This window comes from Macrotis lagotis, chromosome 1 (assembly GCF_037893015.1).
Source record: "Macrotis lagotis isolate mMagLag1 chromosome 1, bilby.v1.9.chrom.fasta, whole genome shotgun sequence".
Lineage (NCBI taxonomy): Eukaryota > Metazoa > Chordata > Mammalia > Peramelemorphia > Peramelidae > Macrotis > Macrotis lagotis.
The window spans coordinates 927,557,963-927,571,538 of record NC_133658.1 but is presented as its reverse complement, the minus strand read 5'-3'; the positions used below and the strand labels follow the sequence as shown (position 1 = coordinate 927,571,538).

The 13,576-nt window shown below is 37.8% G+C and overlaps 1 pseudogene; it reads right to left on the bottom strand.

The window, feature by feature from the left end:
* Window positions 1–10,615: 10,615 nt before the first annotated feature.
* The window catches only part of LOC141510076 (BOLA class I histocompatibility antigen, alpha chain BL3-7-like), a 68,481-nt pseudogene continuing 65,520 nt past the window's right edge, over window positions 10,616–13,576 (bottom strand).

The window sequence follows — 13,576 nt, the reverse complement described above, 5'->3', positions numbered from 1 at the left end:
CAGAAACAAGGCACACTTGGAACAGCTTATTGTGGGGGTGTGGGGGTAGAGGGAGAGATTTGGGGTTAACTGTTTGACTTGCTTAGGTTCCCACAGCTAGTGTCTGTCAAGTATGTGGGGCTGTATGTGAACTCAGGTCCCTCTTCCTGCACTACACCACCCAACTCCCCAAATGTCCTTCTTTGAAGGGAGCTTAAAGGACCAACAATAATTCTTAGATGTTTTACTCCTAGATCTGTCCTCATAATCTGTCACTTTTGTCTGCCTTGTATTTCTTTGAATGTTTCTCCATTTCACAATGATGTAGTTTTGCTTTCCTCTTCCTTCCTGCCAGGATGCCATCCGCTACAATCACTCTGCTTTGCATCAATCAAGTATGTTTATATTTTCTACTCATTTTTAAACATGTTTCTAAATGACTTAGTTTTCTCATTTTCATAGATTGTTCAGCTGTTATTAGGACTCAATTACAATCTTTCAAGGAATCCATGACAGTATCAGAATGAGAAGCCAACAAAATAGTTACTTAATTTTAGTCCAACCTAACCCTCCCAACTTTTTAATAAGATTCTGTTCACATTTACCTAATTCTATTTCTCTCAAAAATTCTTTCAGTGCTTTTATGATGTTAAGGGAAGTTTCTGGCCCTGTGGTTCTTGCCATTGCCTTTCCAGTTCATTTTTTCCTCAATGTTGGAGATGCCGCAGTTCCCCCTTTTCCTCCCGCCAGGTTTGACATTCCCAGTAGCTACTCCTCCAGACTTGAGCCAGTAAACCTTGCATCCCATCTCCTTTAAATCTCATTATGATAGACTTCTTCTTTGGGTTCACATTTCCTCCCTTGAGAATTTCAGACACTTTTGTGCCTTTTTTTCTCATTTTTATTGTTGTTTTCATGATAATTTTGTGGCATTGAATGGACTCTGCTGTGATTTTTCATTGAACTATTTCCTGAAAGCCTCAATTATTAAGATCCTTCAAATTAGGGGTGCTTCCAAAAGAAATGAATTCCAAAAGAAATGAAAAGTTTCTGAGTATTTCACCACCATCATGCCAAATAAGTAAAGGCAATGAAGAAGACAAAAAGAACTATTAGCAACCTATCACCCTGATGTCCTATCCTTGAAAAATCATTATAAGAATAGTCACTGCATACCTAGAAGATAGATTCTATTAAAAATGAGAGAGAATTCCAAAGAGATCATAATAAAGAGGAAAAGACCCACATGGGGGGAAAAAACTTAGCAGTTCCACTTGTAGTGTCAAAGAGTTAGAAATTGAGGAGATGCCCATTAATTGGAGAATGACCAAGAAAGTTTTGCTATTTGAACAATATGGAACACTATTGCTCTGAAAGGAATGATGAGTAGGCAGACCTTAGAAAAGCATGAAAAGACTTACATGAACTGAGGCTGAATGAAGTGAGCAGAAACAAGAGAATATTGGACACATTGACAACAACATTTTGAGATGATTAACTATGATGGATGCAACTCCTCTCAGCAGTCTGAGATCAAGGACAATCCTGAGAGACATGCTATGGGCAATACCATTCTAGTGAAAAGAAGTCTGAATGTAGAGCAAAGCATATATCTTCACTTTTTAAAAATTTCTTCTATGCTTTTACTTTCTTATGTTTTTTTTCTTTTACTTTAGTTCTAATTCCTCTTTTACAACATGATAAATAAGGAAATATGCTAAATATGATTGCATATGTAAAACTTTGACCAGGTTGTTTGCTGCCATGGGGAGGGGGAAGGGAAGGGAGGCTGGTAGAAAAAAGTGGAATTCATAAACTTGCAAATGGATGAATATTGAAAACTGATTTGTATATAATTGGATAAACAAAATAAAATGTCAATTTAAAAAATAAATAAAATGATTTATTACAGATCAATAGTGCCCCATAATATTCATAATCCATTACTTGTTCAACAATTCCTCAATTGATGAGCATCCCTTCAATTTCCAATTCTGTTATTAAGAACAAGTGAGATTTTTTCCATTTTTAAATGATCTTTTTGGGATATGGACCTAGTGTTGGTATGGCTGGATCAAAGAGTATATACAGTTTTATTGCCCTTTGGGGATGGTTCCAGATTGTTCTCTAGAATGACTGAATCAGTTCACAACTCCATCAACCACTACTGTCCCATCAGTGTTCCAATTTTCCCACCCCCCTCCAATACTGATCATTTTCCTTTTTTCTCATCATACCCAATCTAATAGGTGTGAGGTGGTACCTCCAAACTGTCTTAATTTGCATTTCTCTCATCAATAATTATTTGGAAAAATTTTCATATAACTTAAAATTGCTTTAACTTGTTCATCTGAAAACTCTGACATTTATCAAATGGGCAATAATTTGTAATCTTATAAATTTGATTCAGTTCTTTATATACTTTAGAAATGAGTCCTTTATCAGAAACACAATTGAAAATTGTTTCCCAACCATGTGTTATCCTTCTAATCTTATTTACACTAGGATTATTAGTGCAACAACTTTTAAATTTAATATAGGCAAAATCAGCCATTTTGCGATTTATAATGCTCTCTATTTCTTGTTTGGTAAAAAAAATTTCTCCTCTTTCCCTAGATCTGACAGAACAAATATTTCTTGACCTGTTAATTGGTCTATGGTATTGCCCTTAAGATTAAATCCTGTACCCATTTTGACCTTGTTTTGGTAAAGGGTGTGAGATGGTGTCTAGATCATAAATTTCTAATTCCTCTTTCACAACATGAGTAGTATGGAAATGTGTTAAATACAATTGTACCCATACAATCTATATCAGATTGTTAGCTTCCATGGGGAGAGAAGGGAAGGGATGGTGGTAGAAAAATGTGGAACTCATAAACTTGCAAAAGGATGAATGTTGAAAACTACCTTAACATGTAATTGGGAGAAAAAGAAACAAAAAAGGTGAGAGAGCAGGACTTTACAACATAGGATCAAAGCACATATCTCAGGTAACTGGCTGAAAAGAATAACATATGAGAGCTCATGATATTTCCTGTCAATCATTTTTTAAAAGTATCTGATTCAGAAGAATTAAATGTGTCATTGAAGGCTCTCATCAAAGTAGTTATCACATTTAGAAGAAAATTCTTTGATGGACATAATGGAGACATTTTCCATGAAGTGCAGAGGCCTGCCTTGAAATGAAATATAAAACAAAAACATATTTTCATCTTTAGTCATCTGAAGTAGACACAACGTTTTAGACATCATTTATACCCATTCTTTTATAGGGAAGGAAATGGACTATCATCTGTAAGGTCATAGTAAATAAGAAGGCTGAAATCAGACAGCAGAACGTTGGGTGTCCAATGTTATTCATGTTCAGCTGCACCAATCTGCCAGCAGCATGTAATCTGTTTTTGCCTTGAATCCAACAAAAGAATAATCCTCTTTGAATGGTAGGTTCTCCAACTCCTCACATTCCCATAGGACATCACACAGATCAGATCAACACAAAAGAGCCTCTGAAGGAAAATCTATGGCTACTCCAAAGAGATTGTTCTATCTATCTAGACAATGAAAAAACAGAGTGAAGAAAACTCCTCTATTTCCTGGACCATGGAGGTCTCTCTGCCTTAAGTCTCTATTCACTTCAGTCCAACTTCCACTCAGCTGCCAAAGGGTTCTTCCCAGATTAAAGATCTGATCCTATCACAAACAAGCCCCCCCCTCCCAATCAATAGACTACAAGGTCTCATCATCCTCTCCTGGAATAAAAAGAAAATTCATTTGTTCTTTAAAGCTCTTTGTAAGACAACTCCTTCCACCTTTGCCAGTCTTCTTATTCTTTACTCCATTCCACTTACTTTTTAATGGAGGCCACGGGACTTAGAAATGTTCTTCCTACAGGACCCCACTTCTCCACTCTCCACTTTTTCCTGGACTTTCTACCAGGTATGTAATGTGCACTTCTGTTCTCTGCCTTCCCTGCCTTCAGTCTAGATCTAGCTTAAATCCATCTTCTGCCAGAGACCTTTCCTGATATCCCATCCACCCACTTTTGTGCCTTCCCTCTGAGATGATCTTCCATTGATTTTTGTATTTCTCTTCTATGCACATAGTGTCTTCCATGTTTGGCCCTTCCATCAGACTAGGATTTCCTTGAGGACAGGGACTGGTTTTGCCTTTCTTTGTAACACTGCTACTTGGCACAGGGTCTGACCCACTGTAGGTGCTAGATAAAGGTTTATTGACTGTCTGCCTGAATTGACAAGTAAAAGACTTAGGGTAGAAATCAAGTTCTGATTGTATTATACCTGTGTGACCTTGGGCAAATCACTGATGAGTTCCTTGCTTTAGTTTCTTCATCTGAAAAACAAGGCAATTGCATTGGGAAAACTCTGAGGTCCCTTTATCACTCTTTAAATTGTTATACATATACCCAGAGGCAGAGAGTTCTTCAGGGGTCACATGGCTGGGATGAGGGTTGGTTGTTGAGGAAGCAACTGGATTAGCTACTCAAGCTGCTATATCTAACATTTCCACAAGGGGTGAGCTAGACTATAATTATAGAGCCCCCATCAGCTCCAGTCCTGAGAGATTGTCCTGGGTCACCCCAGTCTTTTGATAACTGCCCTTGATCTCTATAACTCCCTATTTGCCTCCAGGGTTAAAGTCTGTAAAATTCATATTTTCCTAGTGCTTTGTAACTTGTAAGCTCATAGCCTTCTTTTCACTTGGTTCCCAGAGCACTTTTTCCTCATTTTGATCCCAAAGAATGACTCACTAATAGATTTAATGCATTTCTGAATGAATGAAAAGGAAAAGTTGATGGGCATCTGGTCCGATTTCAGGTTAGGGTTAGAAACGAAAGGAAATGATGTCAGTTTGGGATTAGGGTGAGAGTAGGAATAGTTAACATTTGGGTTTAGCTATAAACATTAGGATCAAAAATATGAACAGACAGTTTTCAGATGAAGAAATCAAAGCTACCTACAGCCATAAGATAAAATGATCTGAATCATTATTGATTAAAAATAGAAATTAAAATAACAATGGTACTATCTCACATCTATCAGTTTTGTCAGTATGTCATAAAAGGAAAATAATAAATTTTGGAAGGGATGTGGGAAAAATGAGACACTAATGCATTGTTGGTGAAGTTATGAACTGATCCAACCTTTCAGGAAAGCAATTTGAAACTATACTCAAAGGCAATAAAACATCTTACCCTTTGATCCAGAAATACCACTACTAAACTGTATCCCAAAGAGATCATAGTAAAGAGTAAAAAATTCACACAGGGAAAATATTTATGGCAGTTCTTTTTTGTAATGACAAAAATTGAGGGAATTTCTATCAATTGCAGAATGGCTGGTTCTTCTCTATAAATGTGATGGAATGCTATTGTTTTGTAAAAAACTATCAATGGTAGAATTTTAGAAAAGCCTGGAAACACTTGCATGAACTGATGCCAAGTAAAGTGAGCAGAACCAGAAGAACATTGTTCACAAGGACAGCTTCATTGTATGATGATCAACTGTGTTGGAAGTGCTCATCTTAGCAGTACAATAAAAAAAAGAGCATTCTAAAGGACTTATGATGGAAAGCACTATTTATATTCAGAGAAGGAACTATGGATTCTGAAAGTAGACAGATATATACTATTTTCTTTTCTTTTTCTTTTTTTAATTAAAGATTTTTATTTATTTTGAGTTTTACAGTTTCCTCCCATCTTACTTCCCTCCCCCACCCCCCACAGAAAGCAATTTTTCAGTCTTTACATTGTTTCCATGTTGTACATTGCTCCAAATTGAGTGTGATGAGAGAGAAATCATATCCTTAAGGAAGAAACAAAAAGTATAAGAGATAACAAGATCAGACAATAAGATATCAGACTTTTTTCCTAAATTAAAGGGAATAGTCCTTGAACTTTGTTGATACTCGACGCTTCTTTCTCTGGATACAGATGACATTCTCCATTGCAGAGAGCCCCAAATTGTCCCTGATTGTTGCACTGATGGATTGAGCAAATCCATCAAGGTTGATCATCACCCCCATGTTGCTGTGAGGGTGTACAGTGTTTTTCTGGTTCTGCTCATCTCACTCAGCATCAGTTCATGCAAATCCCTCCAGGCTTCCCTGAATTCCCATCCCTCCTGGTCTCTAATAAAACAATAGTGTTCCATGACATACATAGACCACAGTTTGCTAAGCCATTCCCCAATTGAAGGACATTTACTTGTTTTCCGATTCTTTGCCACCACAAACAGGGCTGCTATGAATATTTGTGTACAAGTGATGTTTTTGCCCTTTTTCATCATCTCTTCAGAGTATAGACCCAGTAGCAGTATTGATGGATCAAAGGGTATGCACATTTTTGTTGCCCTTTGGGCGTAGTTCCAAATTTCTCTCCAGAAAGGTTGGATGAGTTCACAGCTCCACCAGCAGTGTAATAGTGTCCCAGATTTCCCACAACCCTTCCAACAATGATCATAATTCTTTCTGGTCATACTGGCCAGTCTGAGATGTGTGAGGTGGTACCTCAGAGAAGCTTTAATTTGCATTTCTCTAATAAGTAATGATTTAGAGCAATTTTTCATATGACTATGGATTGCTTTGATCTCTTCATCTGTAAATTGCCTTTGCATATCCTTTGACCATTTGTCAACTGGAAAATGGCTTTTTTTTAAAAAAATATGACTCAGTTCTCTGTATATTTTTAGAAATGAGTCCTTTGTCAGAAATACTAGTTGTAAAGATTGTTTCCCAGTTTACTACATTTCTTTTGATCTTGGTTACAGTGGTTTTATCCATGCAAAAGCTTTTTAATTTAATGTAATCGAAACCATCTAATTTGTTTTTGGTGATGTTCTCCATCTCTTCCTCAGTCATAAACTGCTCCCCTTTCCATAGATCTGACAGGCAAACTAATCCTTGATTTTCTAATTTGCTTGTAGTATTATTTTTTTGTCTAAATCCTGTATCCATTTGGATCTTATTTTTTTTTAGCTTTTTGCAAGGCAAATGGGGTTAAGTGGCTTGCCCAAGACCACACAGCTAGGTAATTATTAAGTGTGAGACCGGATTTGAACCCAGGTACTCCTGACTCCAAGGCCAGTTCTTTATCCACTATGCCACCTAGCCGCCCCCTGGATCTTATGTTGGTAAAGGGTGTGAAGTGTTGGTCTAACCTAAGTTTCTTCTATACTAACTTCCAATTTTCCCAGCAGTTTTTATCAAAGAGAGTTTTTATCTCAATAGCTGGACTCTTTGGGTTTATCAAACAGCAGATTACTAGAATCGTTTCCTGCTATTGCACCTAGTCTATTCCACTGATCCACAACTATTTCTTAGCCAGTACCAAACAGTTTTGAGGCCTGTTGCTTTATAATATAATTTTAGATTGGGGGTAGGACTAAGCCCCCTTCTTTTGTACTTTTTTTTCATTAAATCCCTGGAAATTCTTGACTTTTTAATTTCTCCATGTGAATTTGCTTACAACTTTTTCTAACTCATTAAAGTAATTTTTTAGAATTTTGATTGGTATTATTCAGACCCAGGAAACCAAGGGTGTAAAGAAGATAAAAATTTATTTTAAAAAGTTACAAGAAGTTTAATTTTGGTAGAATTGCATATCCTTTGACCATTTGTCAATTGCGAAATGGCTTTTTGTTTTAAAAATATGACTCAGTTCTCTGTATATTTTAGAAAGGAGTCCTTTGTCAGAATCGTTAGTTGTAAAGATTGTTTCCCAATTTACTACATTGCTTTTGATCTTGGTTATGTGGTTTTATCTGTGCAAAAGACTTTTACTTTAATGTAATCAAAATCATCTAATTGTGATGTTTTCTAACTCTTCCTTAGTCATAAACTGCTCTCCTTTCCATAGATCTCACAGGTAAACTAGTCCTGGATCTTCTAATTTGCTTATAGTATTGGCTTTTATGTCTAAGACCTGTAACCATTTGGATCTTATCTTGGTAAAGGGTGTGAGGTGTTGGTCTAATCTAAGTTTATTCCACACTAACTTCCAATTATCCCAGCAGTTTTTATCAAAGAGGGAGTTTTTATCCCAATGGCCGGACTCTCTGGATTTATCAAACAGCAGATTACTATAATCGTCTCCTGCTTTTGCACCTAGTCTATTCCACTGGTCCACCTCTCTGTTTCTTAGCTAATACCAGTTTTGATGACTGATGCTTTATAATATAATTTCAGATCAGGTAGGGCTAAGCCACCTTCTTTTGCACTTTTTTTTTCATTAAGTTCCTGGAATTTCTTGACTTTTTATTTCTCCATATGAATTTACTTACAATTTTTTTCTAACTCATTAAAGTAAATATTTTTTGGAATTTTAATTGGTAGGGCACTAAACAGGCAGTTTAGTTTTGGTAGAATTGTCATTTTTATTATATTAGCTCTACCTATCCATGAGCAGTTGATATTTGCCCAGTTATTTAAATCTGATTTAATTTGTGTGAGAAGTGTTTTATAATTGTTTTCAAAAAATTTCTGAGTCTGCCTTGGCAAATAGACTCCCAAGTATTTTATATTGTCTGAGCTTACTTTGAATGGGATTTCTCTTTCTAGTTCTTTCTGATGTATCTTGCTAGACATATATAGAAAAGTTGAGGATTTATGAGGGTTTATTTTATATCCTGCCAATTTGCTAAAATTGCTAATTGCAAAACATAGTATTTTAAATTTTTAGACTTTGTTTTATGTTTTTTCCCCTCTCATGTTTTTCCCTTTTGTTCTGCTTCTTTTTTCCACATGACTAATATGGAAATATGATTATCATAGTTATTTGATTTCAGGGGAATGGAAGAGGGAAGGAAGGCAATAACTTGTAGAAATTCAAATCTTACCCAAAAATGAATGTTTAAAATTGTTTTCACTTTAGGGAGTGGTAGGGTAGAGATTCCCAGGTGTCTCCTTGAAGGAGATCCTTCAAGAGTCTAGTTGAAGTCTCTGTGGTCTTCAGTATTGGGTCTGGTCTGGTTCCACCTATGTTGGAATCTTACCAAGGTGATTACTTAAGTGATTACATGCAAGAAAGAGACAGAAATGCAACTGAGACTGGAATATGCCTTTGGCAGCTAGGAGAGAGACCAGAATAGAGAGACTGAGATGGAAGCTGGACTTGGGTCCAGTCCTGGACCAGTCAGTCCCTTAATCCACAAACATTGATTAGTCCACATTGCTGGCCCTGAGCATCAAAAAGGAAGGTAAAATTCAATATCTATTGCCACCAAACTCAATTTATTATAGAAATATGGAGATGGTTTGAGAAGAAGCAACAGCTCATGAATAGTACTCTTAGCTGATCTAACAAAAGTTTTGGAGTGGAAATACATTTAGTTCAACAGGGAAACAAGGAAATGCATTGAGTGAGTTTAAGATGCTGAGTAGGAAACCAAAATAATAAAAATCATCATCATCATAATAATAACAGCATAGATATTTTGTTGTTATTCAGTCATTTTCCAGTCCTTTCTGGCTATTTGGGGCACCATTTAAGGCTTTCTTGGCAATGATACTGGAGTGCTTTGCCATTTCCTTCTCCAGCTTATTTTATAGCTGAGCATACTGAAAAGGTTAAATTACCTGCCCAGGATCACAATTTTTTTTTGTTTTTGCAAGGCAATGGGTTAAGTGACTTGTCCAAGGTCACACAGCTAGGTAATTATTAAGTATATGAGGCTGGATTTGAGCTAAAGTACTCCTGACTCAAGGGCCAGTGCTCTATCCACTGTGCCAGGATCACAATTCTAATAAGTGTCTGAGGCCATATTTGAACTAAGAAAGCTGAGTCCTCCTGACTCTGGGTCCTGCACTCTTTCCACTGTAGCCTCACCTAGCTAAACCCACCTAGAAATGGGAACCATTAATATGTACTTAAGGATCTCTGAAGTCTGTCCACATGTTGACTTACTTTTCAAATGAACTATCATCTGCTTTATTGTATTTCCATTTCTTTGTTAAATATTCCCCCAACTACACTTTATTCTGGTTCCAAAGCCTTCTTGAGGATGCAATTACACTATAACAAGGTCCACAAAGGTTGGTCACTCAGTTCCTCCAAGGAGGAACCTCCTGAAGCTGCCCCTCCTGCACAGAGACAGGTGTACTTGTTAAGAACTGGGAAAGTCAACCTCTAGGCTCCCAGAGGTTAGAGCTCAGTGTCAAAAAAGTAACTCCATTTCTAATAGAGATATCTCCTATTTCAATGAACTCATTATGCATCAGAGATAGCAAAAGAAAGATATTTGACCTGCTTCTGGCAAGCCATTGAGGGAAAAGAAGCTCCCATCCTGGGATACTTTAAAAGGGGACAAGGTCAACCCTAGGGAAATGGCCATCCAAGGAAGCCCTTGGGAAGATTCCTACAATAAAGGAAAAGTAGGGACACACACACACACACACACACACACACACACATACATACACACAAGGATGGAGGAAATGACAACAAAATGGAGAAAATTTAGACTCTTGGAAGTCAGCGCTGAGGATGAACCTGGGTGCTAGGGACCCATTGTAGACATTGGCTACTTTAGTTCAGTTCTGCCTATGAGGAATTATTATACAGACTCAGGAAACCAAGGGTGTAAAGAAAATAAAAATTTATTTTAAAAAGTTACAAGAAAATGGTAGGTAAAGAGAGACATAGAAGAGTAGTCAAGCAGGGCTCACTGGGCGAGCAAGTTGGAGAAGACTGGCATTGAGTAGGGATCCAACCCAGATTTTTATGGTCCTGTCTGTCCCTTATCCAGAGGGCAAGTCACTTCACTCTGATCACCTCCCATCCTGGGACATCTGTAGTCTTCTAGTTCTTCAGATCTGGCCACTGAATACATCTGGTTCTGGAGGAAAAAGTGAGGCTAGAGACTTAGCACTCCCTCACTCAAAAAAATCCAATTCTTGTGCTTCTCATGATATCAACTCCTAACAGGGGCCAAGGTCGGGGATAGAAGCCAAAGGTCCACCAGAACAAGCAGGAATTGGAGCTTCAATTTCTTTCTCAGGTTTGTAACAGGAAATTCTCTCAAGTGAAGGAAGAAAAAACAGATTGGGGAGATCCTCAAAATCACCTCTGCCTTCAAACATGTCATCATTCTGAAGGACCTGCCTCACTTCCCTTCCAATCCTCACCCCAAACACTCACAGACCCTCCCACTATGTTTTATGTTAGCTCCTCTCTCATTTGGGGACCCAAGTCTCACCAATGACTGGAGAGGGACATCTGTCCCCTGGGCACGGTCATTGTCTGTAGACAAAAGAGGAAAACACCCCAGTCAGGGACAAACTTTCCAGAACCAGGGGATGGGAAGGGAAGAGAACCCAAGAAAGGCTCCTAGGGAGGGGGGCTCTCCTCTGCTTTCTTCTTTACAGTGTCCCAAAGTTACCATGGCTTGTCCCCTCCACGTCACCCCTTCACTTACCTGCAGCCTGACCACAGACCTCTCCTCTACCTGAAAAAGAAAAGGCATTTCCAGTAAGGGATACAGGAGAGAAGACTATATTAAGGTCTCAGAAGTTCCCTTATTTGTCTTGGAGATATAGCAAAGACAACTGTACTCCCAGGCTTCCCCTCCAGTCCAGCATGTAGATCCAAGAGGAAGAAAGAAAAGAGGCACCAAAGTGACTTCCAGGACACAGCCAAGATGGTGGCGTGGACCTAAAATGCTCCCAGAGCTTTTCCCTACCAAAGATAAATGAAGCCTTTATACTGACATTAAAACTACAGATCTCACCAAGAAAAAAGAGAAGATCCAAAGAAGTTTTCAATGGTAGACACCATGTAGGATCTTCAGTGAAGGTCTGTCTTTGGTGGGGGGGAAGGGGAAGTAAAGCCCAGGAGGTGGGAGAGTGGGAAAGCCCATAGGAGGTGCAGTCCAGGTCCTGACAGCTTGACAACAGCAGACATCCTGGAAGCTAGATAGCAAGCCAGCAAAGAGGGTCCCAACCCCAAACAAATCAGGGTAAAAGACAGGACTGGGTTGGGAACAAACCACTGCATAGTCAGAACCTAAACATAAAGGGGGAAATAAACCTCTGCAAAGGCAAGGCCTGGGCTGTAGAGACAATATCTTGGCCAACCACGAGGCAGGCATCAGACTCCAATCCCAGCACAAAAACCTTGGATCTATAATCCCTATACCCTAGGAGTAGAGTTCAAACAGAAAAGATAAACAAAAAAGCTAAAAGAGAGCTCACTATGGAAAACTAGCTTGCAGATAAAGATGATAACAATCCCACATTGGAAGAAGAAATCAGTGAAAAATTACTCTGAAGGGAAGTTTCAAAAGAATCTATGAATTGGACTCAAATCTAAAAGTTCATAGAAGATCTTTAAAAAATATTTTGTAAACCAAAAAACTGTACTTCCCTTAGGTTAATTAAAGGGTCAAATATAATTGAAGAGATTGGAGTTAGAGGATTTGGGTATGTTTGGTCTTGTCTCTCCATTAAAAAGGTCCAAATGTTTGAGACAAAAAGCCCTGCTGAAAAGCAGTGTTTATTCTAAACTTAAGTGTCTCAGTATCCTCTGACCTACTTTAAATTTGCTGTGCGGAAAAAATCTTAGCACTTACTCTGATGGGGCATCATAAGCTGGGTAGTCCTGACAGTGTCTCCCATAATTTACAATCTTATTAAGTCTCACTTAAGTCCTGAAGTGAGAGCTCCAGAACCTCCAATACCTAGAGCATTTTGAAATTCTTATAGTTAATTAAGTCAAGGTTATTCTTAATCCCATACTTTACTTAACAAGGGGTTAAGTACCCTGGGGGGGGGGGGAGTGTGTGAGAAAGCATGCTTGGGGGGAGAGGTACAAATAATTCATGAAATGATTTGGCTTTGGATGATACTTTGAGGATTGTTTGTCCTTACAGTGTATTTGAAAATGGGGGTAAGGTAAAAAAAAAAAAAAAACTTGATAACTCTTGAAAAGTGAACTTCTAATGAGACAGAAGAGGGGAGGGTACTTAGTGACTTTGAGGAATGCTGCTTATCAAACAATCAATCAATCAATCAATCAATCTGTGATGGTACCTTAATAGCACTTTGAGCTTATCAAGCAATCAATGCATTAAGGTGTTATTGATGATATCTGATTAATAGTACCTAAGTGATAAACTACACCAGGTGAAGAGGTACAAAGATTTATAATTTTAGAGGGAAAGAAGGAAGGGTGTGAACACTGAGTAAATGCTATACAATTGATTTGGCCCAGAGAGGGAATAAGATACATTCCCATTTGGGTTTAAAAATCTATCCTACTTTAGAAGAAGGGGGGGGAGAAAGATAAGGGGAAAAGAGACTGATAAAAGAGAAGTCAGAGGTATAAGTGAAAATAAACTGAAAGTTAAATTTCAAAATAAAAGTTAAAAGAGAAAGGGAATAAAACTTTGGTGAGGGGGAATAAGAGAAAAAGAAAGAGAAAAATATAAATGGGGAAAGAAAACTTGGAGGGAAATATAGAATTAGGAATCTTAACTGTAAATATGAATAGGATGAACTGTCTCATAAAATTTAAATGGATAGCAGAAGGGATTAAAAAGCAGACTCCTACAATGTTGTTTTCAAGAAACACATTTGAAGAAGACAA